At 47.5% G+C, this 17,834-nt stretch overlaps 1 protein-coding gene across 2 annotated transcripts in view; it reads left to right on the plus strand.

The window, feature by feature from the left end:
• SHARPIN (SHANK associated RH domain interactor) overlaps nucleotides 1–17,834 on the plus strand; it is a 48,768-nt gene that overhangs the window by 24,266 nt on the left and 6,668 nt on the right. The gene's annotated exons all lie outside the window — the stretch shown is intronic.

The following is a 17,834-nucleotide window of genomic DNA, read 5'->3' on the forward strand; positions in this document are numbered from 1 at the left end:
CATAGGAGAAGGGTTGGTAGGTAAGGATAGTGACATAGGAGAAGGGTTGGTGGGTAAGGATAGTGACATAGGAGAAGGGTTGGTAGGTAAGGATAGTGACATAGGAGAAGGGTTGGTAGGTAAGGATAGTGACATAGGAGAAGGGTTGGTAGGTAAGGATAGTGACATAGGAGAAGGGTTGGTAGGTAAGGATAGTGACAGGAGAAGGGTTGGTGGGTAAGGATAGTGACAGGAGAAGGGTTGGTGGGTAAGGATAGTGACAGGAGAAGGGTTGGTGGGTAAGGATAGTGACAGGAGAAGGGTTGGTGGGTAAGGATAGTGACATAGGAGAAGGGTTGGTAGGTAAGGATAGTGACATAGGAGAAGGGTTGGTAGGTAAGGATAGTGATATAGGAGAAGGGTTGGTAGGTAAGGATAGTGACATAGGAGAAGGGTTGGTAGGTAAGGATAGTGACATAGGAGAAGGGTTGGTAGGTAAGGATAGTGACATAGGAGAAGGGTTGGTAGGTAAGGATAGTGACATAGGAGAAGGGTTGGTAGGTAAGGATGGTGATATAGGAGAAGGTTTGGTAGGTAAGGATAGTGACATAGGAGAAGGGTTGGTAGGTAAGGATAGTGACATAGGAGAAGGGTTGGTAGGTAAGGATAGTGATATAGGAGAAGGGTTGGTAGGTAAGGATAGTGACATAGGAGAAGGGTTGGTAGGTAAGGATAGTGACATAGGAGAAGGGTTGGTAGGTAAGGATAGTGACAGGAGAAGGGTTGGTAGGTAAGGATAGTGACAGGAGAAGGGTTGGTGGGTAGGGATAGTGACATAGGAGAAGGGTTGGTAGGTAAGGATAGTGACAGGAGAAGGGTTGGTGGGTAAGGATAGTGACAGGAGAAGGGTTGGTAGGTAAGGATAGTGACAGGAGAAGGGTTGGTAGGTAAGGATAGTGACAGGAGAAGGGTTGGTAGGTAGGGATCAGGGCTGTGGAGTCAGAACTAGTTTTGGTTGGAGTAGGAAAAAATGTAAAAATCAATTTTTAACAAACAACCAACATCGCACTTTGTGGGATAATAATCCAAATCCACACAATCCAGACTTCCACAAATCCGATTGTTCAGCAATCCATAACCAGAAACAATGTGTGGTATAATCGGTAGTCTAATCTACCCAACGATATTACCTTATTCTGGCAGCAATTCCATCCGGATATACTGTCCTTCTGTGATTAGAAAGACACATACTCACAGTATACACTTTACATTGCTTTTTATTTTCATCTTGCAAGGTATATCGCAGTAATAGCTCACAGGCTGAGTAGTTCCATGAACACATGCCAAACACTACGGCCTCCCGCCGGACCTTTCTGAGGACGGGACTCCTCCTTCCTCATGCGCATTAGGAAGGAGGAGTGAGCTATTACTGCGATATACCTTGCAAGATGAAAATAAAAAGCAATGTAAAGTGTATACTGTGAGTATGTGTCTTTCTAGCCACAGAAGGACAGTATATCCGGATGGAATTGCTGCCAGAATAAGGTAATATCGCTGGGTAGATTAGACTACCGATTATACCACACATTGTTTCTGACTATGGATTGCTGAACAATCAATTTTTAAAATTGAATTTTGATATGAAGTTTTGCTTATCAATATATATTATGAGCAACATTCTGATAGGACACTGGCCCTATTACATAAGGGTGGTCGGGGAATATATCAGTAATAGGACACTGGCCCTATTACATAAGGGTGGTCGGGGAATATATCAGTAATAGGACACTGGCCCTATTACATAAGGGTGGTCGGGGAATATATCAGTAATAGGACACTGGCCCTATTACATAAGGGTGGTCGGGGAATCTATCAGTAATAGGACACTGGCCCTATTACATAAGGGTGGTCGGGGAATATATCAGTAATACAACACTGGCCCTATTACATAAGGGTGGTCGGAAATATATCAGTAATACAGCACTGGGCCTATTACATAAGGGTGGTCGGGGAATATATCAGTAATAGGACACTGGGTGGTCGGGGAGAGGTTGTCGGTCACTATTTGGCAGTTTGTTTCTGAGCTGGAAGAGTCCATTGTGCGGGGGGAGATCTGTGCTGGTCTCTCCCTGGATGCTGATGACTGTATATGAGCAGCGGTGTAATATGGAGATATCCTGTGTAATATAGAGGAGGAGGAGGAGACATAAGTAGTGTAGCTGTAACCTCTGTCCTCAGTGCCGGGTTTTCTTCAGTGTTCTATGGCTGCAGCTGTGTGTGTGACCTCTCTATATCACTATGTGTGACCCCTCTATATCACTATGTGTGACCCCTCTATATCACTATGTGTGACCCCTCTCTATATCACTATGTGTGACCTCTCTCTATATATCACTATGTGTGACCCCTCTCTATATCACTATGTGTGACCCCTCTCTATATCACTATGTGTGACCCCTCTATATATCACTATGTGTGACCTCTCTATATCACTATCTGTGACCCCTCTCTATATTACTATGTGTGACCCCTCTCTCTATCACTATGTGTGACCCCCTCTATATCACTATGTGTGACCCCTGTATATCACTATGTGTGACCTCTCTATATCACTATGTGTGACCCCTCTATATCACTATGTGTGACCCCTCTCTATATCACTATGTGTGACCCCTCTCTATATCACTATGTGTGACCCCCCTCTATATCACTATGTGTGACCCCTCTATATCACTATGTGTGACCCCTCTCTATATCACTGTGTGACCCCTCTCTATATCACTATGTGTGACCCCTCTCTATATCACTATGTGTGACCCCTCTCTATATCACTATGTGTGACCCCTCTCTATATCACTGTGTGACCCCTCTATATCACTATGTGTGACCCCTCTCTATATCACTGTGTGACCTCTCTATATCACTATGTGTGACCTCTCTCTATATCACTATGTGTGACCCCTCTCTATATCACTGTGTGACCCCTGTCTATATCACTATGTGTGACCCCTCTATATCACTATGTGTGACCCCTCTCTATATCACTATGTGTGACCTCTCTCTATATCACTATGTGTGACCCCTCTCTATATCACTATGTGTGACCCCTCTATATCACTATGTGTGACCCCTCTATATCACTATGTGTGACCTCTCTCTATATCACTGTGTGTGACCCCTCTATATCACTGTGTGTGACCCCTCTCTATATCACTGTGTGTGACCCCTCTCTATATCACTGTGTGTGACCTCTCTCTATATCACTATGTGTGACCCCTCTCTATATCACTATGTGTGACCCCTCTCTATATCACTATGTGTGACCCCTCTCTATATCACTATGTGTGACCCCTCTCTATATCACTGTGTGACCCCTCTCTATATCACTGTGTGACCCCTCTCTATATCACTATGTGTGACCCCTCTCTATATCACTGTGTGACCCCTCTCTATATCACTATGTGTGACCCCTCTATATCACTATGTGTGACCTCTCTATATCACTGTGTGACCCCTCTCTATATCACTATGTGTGACCCCCTCTCTATATCACTATGTGTGACCCCTCTATATCACTATGTGTGACCCCTCTCTATATCACTATGTGTGACCCCTCTCTATATCACTATGTGTGACCCCTCTCTATATCACTATGTGTGACCCCTCTCTATATCACTATGTGTGACCCCTCTCTATATCACTGTGTGACCCCTCTCTATATCACTATGTGTGACCCCTCTATATATTACTATGTGTGACCCCTCTCTATATCACTGTGTGACCCCTCTCTATATCACTATGTGTGACCCCTCTCTATATCACTATGTGTGACCCCTCTATATCACTGTGTGACCCCTCTCTATATCACTATGTGTGACCCCTCTCTATATCACTATGTGTGACCTCTCTCTATATATCACTATGTGTGACCCCTCTCTATATCACTATGTGTGACCCCTCTCTATATCACTGTGTGTGACCCCTCTCTATATCACTATGTGTGACCCCTCTATATCACTATGTGTGACCCCTCTATATCACTATGTGTGACCTCTCTATATCACTGTGTGACCCCTCTATATCACTATGTGTGACCCCTCTCTATATCACTGTGTGTGACCCCTCTCTATATCACTATGTGTGACCCCCCTCTATATCACTATGTGTGACCTCTCTCTATATCACTATGTGTGACCCCTCTATATCACTATGTGTGACCCCTCTCTATATCACTATGTGTGACCTCTCTCTATATCACTATGTGTGACCCCCCTCTATATCACTATGTGTGACCTCTCTCTATATCACTATGTGTGACCTCTCTCTATATATCACTATGTGTGACCCCTCTCTATATCACTATGTGTGACCCCTCTCTATATCACTATGTGTGACCCCCTCTCTATATCACTATGTGTGACCCCTCTCTATATCACTATGTGTGACCCCTCTCTATATCACTATGTGTGACCCCTCTCTATATCACTATGTGTGACCCCCTCTCTATATCACTATGTGTGACCCCTCTCTATATCACTATGTGTGACCCCTCTCTATATCACTATGTGTGACCCCTCTCTATATCACTATGTGTGACCCCTCTATATCACTATGTGTGACCCCCTCTCTATATCACTATGTGTGACCCCTCTCTATATCACTATGTGTGACCTCTCTATATCACTATATGTGACCCCTCTATATCACTATGTGTGACCCCTCTCTATATCACTGTGTGACCCCTCTATATCACTGTGTGACCCCTCTCTATATCACTATGTGTGACCCCTCTCTATATCACTATGTGTGACCCCTCTCTATATCACTATGTGTGACCTCTCTATATCACTATGTGTGACCCCTCTCTATATCACTATGTGTGACCTCTCTATATCACTATGTGTGACCCCTGTCTATATCACTATGTGTGACCCCCCTCTATATCACTATGTGTGACCCCTCTCTATATCACTATGTGTGACCCCCCTCTATATCACTATGTGTGACCCCTCTCTATATCACTATGTGTGACCTCTCTATATCACTATGTGTGACCTCTCTATATCACTATGTGTGACCCCTCTCTATATCACTATGTGTGACCCCTCTCTATATCACTATGTGTGACCTCTCTCTATATCACTATGTGTGACCCCTCTCTATATCACTATGTGTGACCCCTCTCTATATCACTATGTGTGACCCCTCTATATCACTATGTGTGACCTCTCTATATCACTATGTGTGACCCCTCTATATCACTATGTGTGACCCCTCTCTATATCACTATGTGTGACCCCTCTATATCACTATGTGTGACCCCTCTCTATATCACTATGTGTGACCCCTCTCTCTATATCACTATGTGTGACCTCTCTATATCACTGTGTGACCCCTCTCTATATCACTATGTGTGACCTCTCTCTATATCACTATGTGTGACCCCTCTCTATATCACTATGTGTGACCCCTCTCTATATCACTATGTGTGACCCCTCTCTATATCACTATGTGTGACCTCTCTATATCACTATGTGTGACCCCTCTCTATATCACTATGTGTGACCCCTCTCTATATCACTATGTGTGACCCCTCTATATCACTATCTGTGACCCCTCTCTATCACTATGTGTGACCTCTCTATATCACTATGTGTGACCCCTCTCTATATCACTATGTGTGACCCCTCTCTATATTACTGTGTGACCCCTCTCTATATCACTATGTGTGACCCCTCTATATATCACTATGTGTGACCCCTCTCTATATCACTATGTGTGACCCCTCTCTATATCACTATGTGTGACCCCTCTCTATATCACTGTGTGACCCCTCTCTATATCACTATGTGTGACCCCTCTCTATATCACTATGTGTGACCCCTCTATATCACTATGTGTGACCCCTCTCTATATCACTATGTGTGACCCCTCTATATATTACTATGTGTGACCCCTCTATATCACTATGTGTGACCCCTCTATATCACTATGTGTGACCTCTCTATATCACTATGTGTGACCCCTCTCTATATCACTATGTGTGACCCCTCTCTATATCACTATGTGTGACCCCTCTCTATATCACTATGTGTGACCCCTCTATATATTACTATGTGTGACCTCTCTATATCACTATTGAAGTTGGAGTCAGAGCTGCGGCTTACCAACTCCACAGCCCTGGTAAGGATAGTGACATAGGAGAAGGGTTGGTGGGTAAGGATAGTGACATAGGACATGGATTGGTAGGTAAGGATAGTGACATAGGAGAAGGGTTGGTAGGTAAGGACAGTGACAGAAGAAGGGTTGGTAGGTAAGGATAGTGACATAGGAGAAGGGTTGGTGGGTAAGGATAGTGACATAGGAGAAGGGTTGGTGGGTAAGGATAGTGACATAGTGGAAGGTTTGGTAGGTAATGATAGTGACAGAAGAAGGGTTGGTAGGTAAGGATAGTGACAGGAGAAGGGTTGGTAGGTAAGGATAGTGACATAGGAGAAGGGTTGGTAGGTAAGGATAGTGACATAGGAGAAGGGTTGGTGGGTAAGGACAGTGACATAGGGTAAGGGTTGGTGGGTAAATATAGTGACATAGGAGGTTTGGTAGGTAAGGATAATGACATAGGAGAAGGTTTGGTAGGTAAGGATAGTGACAGGAGAAGGGTTGGTAGGTAAGGATAGTGACATAGGGGAAGGGTTGGTAGGTAAGTATAGTGACATAGGAGAAGGGTTGGTAGGTAAGCATAGTGACATAGGAGAAGGGTTGGTAGGTAAGGACAGTGACATAGGAGAAGGGTTGGTAGGTAAGGATAGTGACACAGGAGAAGGGTTGGTAGGTAAGGATAGTGACATAGGAGAAGGGTTGGTAGGTAAGGACAGTGACATAGGAGAAGGGTTGGTAGGTAAGGATAGTGACATAGGAGAAGGGTTGGTAGGTAAGGATAGTGACATAGGAGAAGGGTTGGTAGGTAAGGATAGTGACATAGGAGAAGGGTTGGTGGGTAAGGATAGTGATATAGGAGAAGGGGTTAGTGGGTAAGGTTTCTCTGTAGCTGATATCCTGGGAGGGGTCAGTAATATGGGGAAGGATTTAGTGTTGCTGGATAAGTGACCAAACAATGGAAACTGCAGTTCATTGTTTCCAAATGTAAAATAAAGCAGTTGGGGAGGAGGAATCCTGTATCCAAGTATGACATTGGCAGTTCTGTGTTGGAAAAGACTTCAGAAGAGAAGGATTTAGGGGTAGTGATATCTGACAGCCTTAAAATGAGTCACCAGTGCAACCAGGCGGTAGGGATAGCAAATGATATGCTGGGGTGTATGCATGTATATATGTGTGTGTATATATATATTTATATGTAGTATGAGGTGTGATGTATATATGTATGTGGTGTGATGTATATACGTGTATAGTATGTGGTGTGATGTATATATGTATGTGGTGTGATGTATATACGTGTATAGTATGTGGTGTGATGTATATATGTATGTGGTGTGATGTATATACGTGTATAGTATGTGGTGTGATGTATATATGTATGTGGTGTGATGTATATACGTGTATAGTATGTGGTGTGATGTATATATGTATGTTGTGTGATGTATCATACATATACTGTACAGGTTGTGGAGCCATCATGTAGATTGGTCCTCTGGGCGGTTATATCTGGGGTCTCTGTGTTACTATATGGGGGGAGGGGCTGCACTTTCGTTTCTCGGTATCTTCCTCATCTTGTGTTTCTCAGAAGTCCCTGAGCTGTGTGACCACAGGATGAGAGAGCGCTGAGGGCAGGATATGCCGCCCGTCACACATTCTACCTCTCTACCAGATGGCGGCGGCGGCCATCACTCTGTATTCTGTTCTCTAGCCTTTTCTCTTTTATGTTCTGTATCTATTATATTTGCCAAAATCTCTCACCCTCCACTCACATGATCACGCTTATGTCCCCCTCCAGTCACATGATCACGCTTATGTCCCCCTCCAGTCACCTGATCACACTTATGTCCCCCCTCCAGTCACATGATCACGCTTATGTCCCACTCCAGTCACATGATCACGCTTATGTCCCACTCCAGTCACGTGATCACACTTATGTCCCCCCTCCAGTCACATGATCACGCTTATGTCCCCCTCCAGTCACGTGATCACGCTTATGTCCCCCTCCAGTCACATGATCACACTTATGTCCCCCCTCCAGTCACATGATCACGCTTATGTCCCCCTCCAGTCACATGATCACACTTATGTCCCACTCCAGTCACGTGATCACGCTTATGTCACACTCCAGTCACGTGATCACGCTTATGTCACACTCCAGTCACATGATCACGCTTATGTCCCCCTCCAGTCACATGATCACGTGAGGCCGTAGGAGGGCAACAACCCAGCAGCAGGGCCGCTACCTCCGCCTCTGTGCAAGGAGGACCAGGAGGAGCACTGCCAGAGCCCAATGTCCTCCATTAGAAAGCGTCTCCATGAGGATGGTGTGAGGCCCAACGTCCACAGATGGGGGATGTGCTCACAGTCCAACACGGTGCAGGACACTTGGCATGTGCCAGAGAACGCCAGGATTGTCAGATTGACCACTGGCGCCCCCTGTGCTCCTCACAGATAAGAGCAGGTTCACACTGAGCACATGTGGCAGACGGGACAGAGTCTGGAGACGCCATGGAGAGCCATCTGCTGCCTGCAACGTCCTTAAGCATGAGCGGTCTGGCAGGGGGTCTGTAATGGGGGGGACCTTTTTGGGGCCCGCACGGCCCTCCATGTGCTGCCAGAGGTAGCCTGACCGCCATTAGGTAGCGAGACCCTCAGAGCCCTTGTGAGACCATATGCTGGTGCGGTTGGGGTTCCTCCTAATGCAGGACAATGCTAGACCTCCTGTGGCTGGAGTGTGTCAGCAGTTCCTACAAGATGGAGGCAGTGACGCTATGGACTGGCTGCCCGTTCCCCTGAATCCCCTTGAGCACATCGGGGACATCATGTCTCCTCCATCCACCGTCACATTGCAGCACAGACTGTCCGGGAGATGGCGGCGGCTTTAGTCCAGGTCTGGGAGGAGATCCCTCAGGAGAACATCGGCCACCTCATCAGGAGCATGCCCGGGCCTTGTAGGGAGGTCAGACACCTCATCAGGAGCATGCCCGGGCCTTGTAGGGAGGTCATACAGACACCTCATCAGGAGCATGCCCAGGCCTTGTAGGGAGGTCATACAGACACCTCATCAGGAGCATGCCCGGGCCTTGTAGGGAGGTCATACACCTCATCAGGAGCATGCCCGGGCCTTGTAGGGAGGTCATACACCTCATCAGGAGCATGCCCGGGCCTTGTAGGGAGGTCATACAGACACCTCATCAGGAGCATGCCCAGGTCTTGTAGGGAGGTCATACACCTCATCAGGATCATGCCCGGGCCTTGTAGGAAGGTCATACACCTCATCAGGAGCATGCCCGGGCCTTGTAGGGAGGTCATACACCTCATCAGGAGCATGCCCGGGCCTTGTAGGGAGGTCATACAGACACCTCATCAGGAGCATGCCTGAGCCTTGTAGGGAGGTTATACAGCCACCTCATCAGGAGCATGCTCGGGCCTTATAGGGAGGTCATACAGACACCTCATCAGGAGCATGCTCGGGCCTTATAGGGAGGTCATACAGACACCTCATCAAGAGCATGCCCGGGCCTTGTAGGGAGGTCATACACCTCATCAGGAGCATGCCCGGGGCTTGTAGGGAGGTCATACAGACACCTCATCAGGAGAATGCCCGGGCCTTGTAGGGAGGTCATACATATCATCAGGAGCATGCCCGGGCCTTATAGGCAGGTCATACAGACACCTCATCAGGACCATGCCCGGGCCTTGTAGGGAGGTCATACACCTCACCAGGAGCATGCCCGGGCCTTGTAGGGAGGTCATACAGACACCTCATCAGGAGCATGCCTGGGCCTTGTAGGGAGGTCATACAGACACCTCATCAGGAGCATGCCCGGGGCTTGTAGGAAGGTCATACAGACACCTCATCAGGAGCATGTCCGGGCCTTGTAGGGAGGTCATACACCTCATCAGGAGCATGCCCGGGCCTTGTAGGGAGGTCATACACCTCATCAGGAGCATGCCCGGGCCTTGTAGGGAGGTCATACAGACACCTCATCAGGAGCATGCCCGGGCCTTGTAGGGAGGTCATACACCTCATCAGAAGCATGCCCTGGCCTTGTAGGGAGGTCATACACCTCATCAGGAGCATGCCTAGGCCTTGTAGGGAGGTCATACACCTCATCAGTAGCATGCCCGGGCCTTGTAGGGAGGTCATACACCTCATCAGGAGCATGCCCGGGCCTTGTAGGGAGGTCATATACCTCATCAGGAGCATGCCCGGGCCTTGTAGGGAGGTCATACAGACACCTCATCAGGAGCATGCTCGGGCCTTGTAGGGAGGTCATACAGACACCTCATCAGGAGCATGCCCGGGCCTTGTAGGGAGGTCATACAGGCACCTCATCAGGAGCATGCTCGGGCCTTGTAGGGAGGTCATACAGACACCTCATCAGGAGCATGCCGGGGCCTTGTAGGGAGGTCATACACCTCATCAGGAGCATGCCCGGGCCTTGTAGGGAGGTCATACAGCCGCCTCATCAGGAGCATGCCAGGGGCTTGTAGGGAGGTCATACACCTCATCAGGAGCATGCCTGGGCCTTGTAGGGAGGTCATACAGCACGTGGAGGCCGCACACATTACATATATAATATACAAATATATTATGTAAAGTTTGTTCAGCCTGGAGGGGGTTACCACTGTAATTCTGTGTGTGATGCCACCTCCAGGCCGCCATTGGGTAATACAGGGTATTCCCAGGGATGATGGGTGTGGATGTATACATATATATATCAGTCACATCTAGGAGGGGTATATATATATATATATATCAGTCACATCTAGGAGTGGTATATACACTCAGCGGCCACTTTATTAGGTACACCATGCTAGTAACGGGTTGGACCCCCTTTTGCCTTCAGAGCTGCCTCAATTCTTGGTGGCATAGATACAACAAGGTGCTGGAAGCTTCCTCAGAGATTTTGGTCCATAGTGACATGATGACATCACACAGTTGCCGCAGATTTGTCGGCTGCACATCCATGATGCCAATCTCCCGTTCCACCACATCCCAAAGATGCTCTATTGGATTGAGATCTGGTGACTGTGGAGGCCATTGGAGTACAGTGACCTCATTGTCATGTTCAAGAAACCAGTCTGAGATGATTCTAGCTTTATGACATGGCGCATTATCCTGCTGAAAGTAGCCATCAGATGTTGGGTCCATTGTGGTCATAAAGGGATGGACATGGTCAGCAACAATACTCAGGTAGGCTGTGGCGTTGCAACCATGCTCAATTGGTACCAAGGGGCCCAAAGAGTGCCAAGAAAATATTCCCCACACCATGACACCACCACCACCAGCCTGAACCGTTGATACAAGGCAGGATGGATCCATGCTTTCATGTTGTTGACGCCAAATTCTGACCCTACCATCCGAATGTCGCAGCAGAAATCGAGACTCATCAGACCAGGCAACGTTTTTCCAATCTTCTACTGTCCAATTTCGATGAGCTTGTGCAAATTGTAGCCTCAGTTTCCTGTTCTTAGCTGAGCGGAGTGGCCCCCGGTGTGGTCCTCTGCTGCTGTAGCCCATCTGCCTCAGAGTTGGCCGTACTGTGCGCTCAGAGATGCTCTTCTGCCTACCTTGGTTGTAACGGTTGGCTATTTGAGTTACTGTTGCCTTTCTATCAGCTCGAACCAGTCTGCCCATTGTCCTCTGACCTCTGGCATCAACAAGGCATTTCCGCCCACAGAACGGCCGCTCACTGGATGGTTTTTCTTTTTCGGACCATTCTCTGTAAACCCTAGAGATGGTTGTGCGTGAAAATCCCAGTAGATCAGCAGTTTCTGAAATACTCAGACCAGCCCTTCTGGCACCAACAACCATGCCACGTTCAAAGGCCTCAAATCACCTTTCTTCCCCATACTGATGCTCGGTTTGAACTGCAGGAGATTGTCTTGACCATGTCTACATGCCTAAATGCACCGAGTTGCCGCCATGTGATTGGCTGATTAGAAATTAAGTGGTAACGTGCAGTTGGACAGGTGTACCTAATAAAGTGGCCGGTGAGTGTATATATCAGTTACATCTCGGAGGGGTATATATATATATATCAGTTACATCTAGGAGGGGTATATATATATATCAGTTACATCTAGGAGGGGTGTATATATATATATCAGTTACATCTAGGAGGGGTATATATATATCAGTTACATCTAGGAGGGGTGTATATATATATATATATATATATATATAAGTCCCATCTGGGAGGGGTATCTGAGGGGTCCCTGCTTGTGGTTGAGCAGTGTACATGGTCACACATACCCGGGAGGCATTACACACAATATAGTTGATGTCCTAGGGCCTGTATTATTATAACCTAATAACTAAACAACCAGGAGTATACCGATCAGTATCAATATTAATCACAGCAATAATCTAAGGGTGCGTTCACACAGGATCCGCAGCGGATTTCATCTAAATAACTAAACACAGCATCAAATCTGCTGCAGATCCTGTACGTGTGAACGCAGCCTAATGGGGATTTCCAATACCGAGACAAAACGAAGAATAAGTGGCCAGCAGGGGGCGATAAGGGGAACATAGGGACTAGCACTGAAACCTAGAAATATAATCCCCGGCTGTGGGGACCAGGTAACATGTCCCGGCTGAAGTGCTTCTCGTCCAGTACACTTCCTCCTCTCTCATCCCCCTCAGTCCTTCTGCTTTCTTTGTCTTCTGCTCTCATGTTCCCCTCCTCTCTCTTCCTCCTTGCCCATCTTCCTCTCTTCTCCCGTCTCCTCTCTCTTCCTCCTTGCCCATCTTCCTCTCTTCTCCCGTCTCCTCTCTTTCCTCTTTTATGCCCATCTTCCTCTCTTCTCCCGTCTCCTCTCTTTCCTCTTTTATGCCCATCTTCCTCTCTTCTCCCATCTCCTCTTTCTTCCTCCTTTATGCCCATCTTCCTCTCTTTTCCCGTCTCCTCTCTCTTTCTCCTTTCTGCCCATCTTCCTCTCTTCTCCCGTCTCCTCTCTCTTTCTCAGTGCCCATCTTCCTCTCTTCTCCCGTCTCCTCTCTCTTCCTCCTTTATGCCCATCTTCCTCTCTTCTCCCATCTCCTCTCTCTTCCTCCTTTATGCCCATCTTCCTCTCTTCTCCCGTCTCCTCTCTCTTCCTCCTTTATGCCCATCTTCCTCTCTTCTCCCGTCTCTTCTCTCTTCCTCCTTTATGCCCATCTTCCTCTCTTCTCCTGTCTCTTCTCTCTTTCTCAGTGCCCATCTTCATCTCTTCTCCCGTCTCCTCTCTCTTTCTCAGTGCCCATCTTCCTCTCTTCTCCCGTCTCCTCTCTCTTTCTCCTTTATGCCCATCTTCCTCTCTTCTCCGGTCTCCTCTCTCTTCCTCCATGCCCATCTTCCTCTTTTCTCCCGTCTCCTCTCTCTTCCTCCTTTATGCCCATCTTCCTCTCTTCTCCTGTCTCCTCTCCTTCTTTATGCCCATCTTCCTCTCTTCTCCCGTCTCCTCTCTCTTCCTCCTTTATGCCCATCTTTCTCTCTTCCTCCTTTATGCCCATCTTTCTCTCTTCCTCCTTTATGCCCATCTTCCTCTCTTCTCCCATCTCCTCTCTCTTCCTCCTTTATGCCCATCTTCCTCTCTTCTCCCGTCTCCTCTCTCTTCCTCCTTGCCCATCTTCCTCTCTTCTCCCGTCTCCTCTCTCTTCCTCCTTGCCCATCTTCCTCTCTTCTCCTGTCTCCTCTCTCTTCATCCATGCCCATCTTCCTCTCTTCTCCCCTCTCCTTTCTCTTCCTCCTTTATGCCCATCTTCCTCTCTTCTCCCGTCTCCTCTCTCTTCCTCCTTTATGCCCATCTTCCTCTCTTTTCCCGTCTCCTCTCTCTTTCTCCTTTCTGCCCATCTTCCTCTCTTCTCCCGTCTCTTCTCTTTCTCAGTGCCCATCTTCCTCTCTTCTCCCGTCTCCTCTCTCTTCCTTCTTTATGCCCATCTTCCTCTCTTCTCCCGTCTCCTCTCTCTTCCTCCTTTATGCCCATCTTTCTCTCTTCCTCCTTTATGCCCATCTTCCTCTCTTCCTCCTTTATGCCCATCTTCCTCTCTTCTCCCATCTCCTCACTCTTCCTCCTTTATGCCCATCTTCCTCTCTTCTCCCGTCTCCTCTCTTCCTCCTTTATGCCCATCTTCCTCTCTTCTCCCGTCTCCTCTCTCTTCCTCCTTGCCCATCTTCCTCTCTTCTCCCGTCTCCTCTCTCTTCCTCCTTGCCCATCTTCCTCTCTTCTCCTGTCTCCTCTCTCTTCCTCCATGCCCATCTTCCTCTCTTCTCCCCTCTCCTTTCTCTTCCTCCTTTATGTCCATCTTCCTCTCTTCTCCCGTCTCCTCTCTCTTCCTCCTTTATGCCCATCTTCCTCTCTTTTCCCGTCTCCTCTCTCTTTCTCCTTTCTGCCCATCTTCCTCTCTTCTCCCGTCTCCTCTCTCTTTCTCAGTGCCCATCTTCCTCTCTTCTCCCGTCTCCTCTCTCTTCCTCCTTTATGCCCATCTTCCTCTCTTCTCCCATCTCCTCTCTCTTCCTCCTTTATGCCCATCTTCCTCTCTTCTCCCGTCTCCTCTCTCTTCCTCCTTTATGCCCATCTTCCTCTCTTCTCCTGTCTCCTCTCTCTTCCTCCATGCCCATCTTCCTCTCTTCTCCCCTCTCCTTTCTCTTCCTCCTTTATGCCCATCTTCCTCTTTTCTTCCCGTCTCCTCTCTCTTCCTCCTTGCCCATCTTCCTCTCTTCTCCTGTCTCCTCTCTCTTCCTCCATGCCCATCTTCCTCTCTTCTCCCCTCTCCTTTAATGTAGCAGAGCTGATCCTGTGATGTGGTATATGATGTAGCAGAGCTGATCCTGTGATGTGGCCCTGATGTAGCAGAGCTGATCCTGTGATGTGGTATATGATGTAGCAGAGCTGATCCTGTAATGTGGGGTATGATGTAGCAGAGCTGATCCTGTGATGTGGTGCATAATGTAGCAGAGCTGATCCTGTGATGTGGGGTATGATGTAGCAGAGCTGATCCTGTGATGTGGTGTATAATGTAGCAGAGCTGATCCTGTGATGTGGTATATGATGTAGCAGAGCTGATCCTGTGATGTGGGGTATGATGTAGCAGAGCTGATCCTGTGATGTGGTATATGATGTAGCAGAGCTGATCCTGTGATGTGGGGTATAATGTAGCAGAGCTGATCCTGTGATGTGGTGTATAATGTAGCAGAGCTGATCCTGTGATGTGGGGTATGATGTAGCAGAGCTGATCCTGTGATGTGGTGTATAATGTAGCAGAGCTGATCCGGTGATGTGGTATATGATGTAGCAGAGCTGATCCTGTGATGTGGTGTATAATGTAGCAGAGCTGATCCTGTGATGTGGGGTATGATGTAGCAGAGCTGATCCTGTGATGTGGGGTATGATGTAGCAGAGCTGATCCTGTGATGTGGTGTATAATGTAGCAGAGCTGATCCTGTGATGTGGTGCATAATGTAGCAGAGCTGATCCTGTGATGTGGGGTATGATGTAGCAGAGCTGATCCTGTGATGTGGGGTATGATGTAGCAGAGCTGATCCTGTGATGTGGGATATGATGTAGCAGAGCTGATCCTGTGATGTGGTATATGATGTAGCAGAGCTGATCCTGTGATGTGGTATATGATGTAGCAGAGCCGATCCTGTGATGTGGTGTATAATGTAGCAGAGCTGATCCTGTGATGTGGTATATGATGTAGCAGAGCTGATCCTGTGATGTGGGGTATGATGTAGCAGAGCTGATCCTGTGATGTGGTATATGATGTAGCAGAGCTGATCCTGTGATGTGGTATATGATGTAGCAGAGCTGATCCTGTGATGTGGGGTATAATGTAGCAGAGCTGATCCTGTGATGTGGTGTATAATGTAGCAGAGCTGATCCTGTGATGTATGTATAATGTAGCAGAGCCGATCCTGTGATGTGGTATATGATGTAGCAGAGCTGATCCTGTGATGTGGGGTATGATGTAGCAGAGCTGATCCTGTGATGTGGTGCATAATGTAGCAGAGCTGATCCTGTGATGTGGTGTATAATGTAGCAGAGCTGATCCTGTGATGTGGTATATGATGTAGCAGAGCTGATCCTGTGATGTGGGGTATGATGTAGCAGAGCTGATCCTGTGATGTGGGGTATGATGTAGCAGAGCTGATCCTGTGATGTGGTGTATAATGTAGCAGAGCTGATCCTGTGATGTGGTGTATAATGTAGCAGAGCTGATCCTGTGATGTGGTATATGATGTAGCAGAGCTGATCCTGTGATGTGGTGTATAATGTAGCAGAGCTGATCCTGTGATGTGGTGTATAATGTAGCAGAGCTGATCCTGTGATGTGGTATATGATGTAGCAGAGCTGATCCTGTGATGTGGTGTATAATGTAGCAGAGCTGATCCTGTGATGTGGTATATGATGTAGCAGAGCCGATCCTGTGATGTATGTATAATGTAGCAGAGCTGATCCTGTGATGTGGGGTATGATGTAGCAGAGCTGATCCTGTGATGTGGTGTATAATGTAGCAGAGCTGATCCTGTGATGTGGTGCATAATGTAGCAGAGCTGATCCTGTGATGTGGGGTATGATGTAGCAGAGCTGATCCTGTGATGTGGGGTATGATGTAGCAGAGCTGATCCTGTGATGTGGCCCTGATGTAGCAGAGCTGATCCTGTGATGTGGTATATGATGTAGCAGAGCTGATCCTGTGATGTGGGGTATGATGTAGCAGAGCTGATCCTGTGATGTGGTGTATAATGTAGCAGAGCTGATCCTGTGATGTGGTATATGATGTAGCAGAGCTGATCCTGTGATGTGGGGTATGATGTAGCAGAGCTGATCCTGTGATGTGGTATATGATGTAGCAGAGCTGATCCTGTGATGTGGTATATGATGTAGCAGAGCTGATCCTGTGATGTGGGGTATAATGTAGCAGAACTGATCCTGTGATGTGGGGTATAATGTAGCAGAGCTGATCCTGTGATGTGGGGTATGATGTAGCAGAGCTGATCCTGTGATGTGGTATATGATGTAGCAGAGCTGATCCTGTGATGTATATAATGTAGCAGAGCTGATCCTGTGATGTGGTGTATAATGTAGCAGAGCTGATCCTGTGATGTATGTATAATGTAGCAGAGCTGATCCTGTGATGTGGTGTATAATGTAGCAGAGCCGATCCTGTGATGTATGTATAATGTAGCAGAGCCGATCCTGTGATGTGGTATATGATGTAGCAGAGCTGATCCTGTGATGTGGTGCATAATGTAGCAGAGCTGATCCTGTGATGTGGTGTATAATGTAGCAGAGCTGATCCTGTGATGTGGTATATGATGTAGCAGAGCTGATCCTGTGATGTGGTGTATAATGTAGCAGAGCTGATCCTGTGATGTGGTATATGATGTAGCAGAGCTGATCCTGTGATGTGGGGTATGATGTAGCAGAGCTGATCCTGTGATGTGGTATATGATGTAGCAGAGCTGATCCTGTGATGTGGTGTATAATGTAGCAGAGCTGATCCTGTGATGTGGGGTATGATGTAGCAGAGCCGATCCTGTGATGTATGTATAATGTAGCAGAGCTGATCCTGTGATGTGGGGTATGATGTAGCAGAGCTGATCCTGTGATGTGGTGTATAATGTAGCAGAGCTGATCCTGTGATGTGGTGCATAATGTAGCAGAGCTGATCCTGTGATGTGGGGTATGATGTAGCAGAGCTG

Source organism: Dendropsophus ebraccatus, chromosome 2, assembly GCF_027789765.1.
Source record: "Dendropsophus ebraccatus isolate aDenEbr1 chromosome 2, aDenEbr1.pat, whole genome shotgun sequence".
Taxonomy (NCBI): domain Eukaryota; kingdom Metazoa; phylum Chordata; class Amphibia; order Anura; family Hylidae; genus Dendropsophus; species Dendropsophus ebraccatus.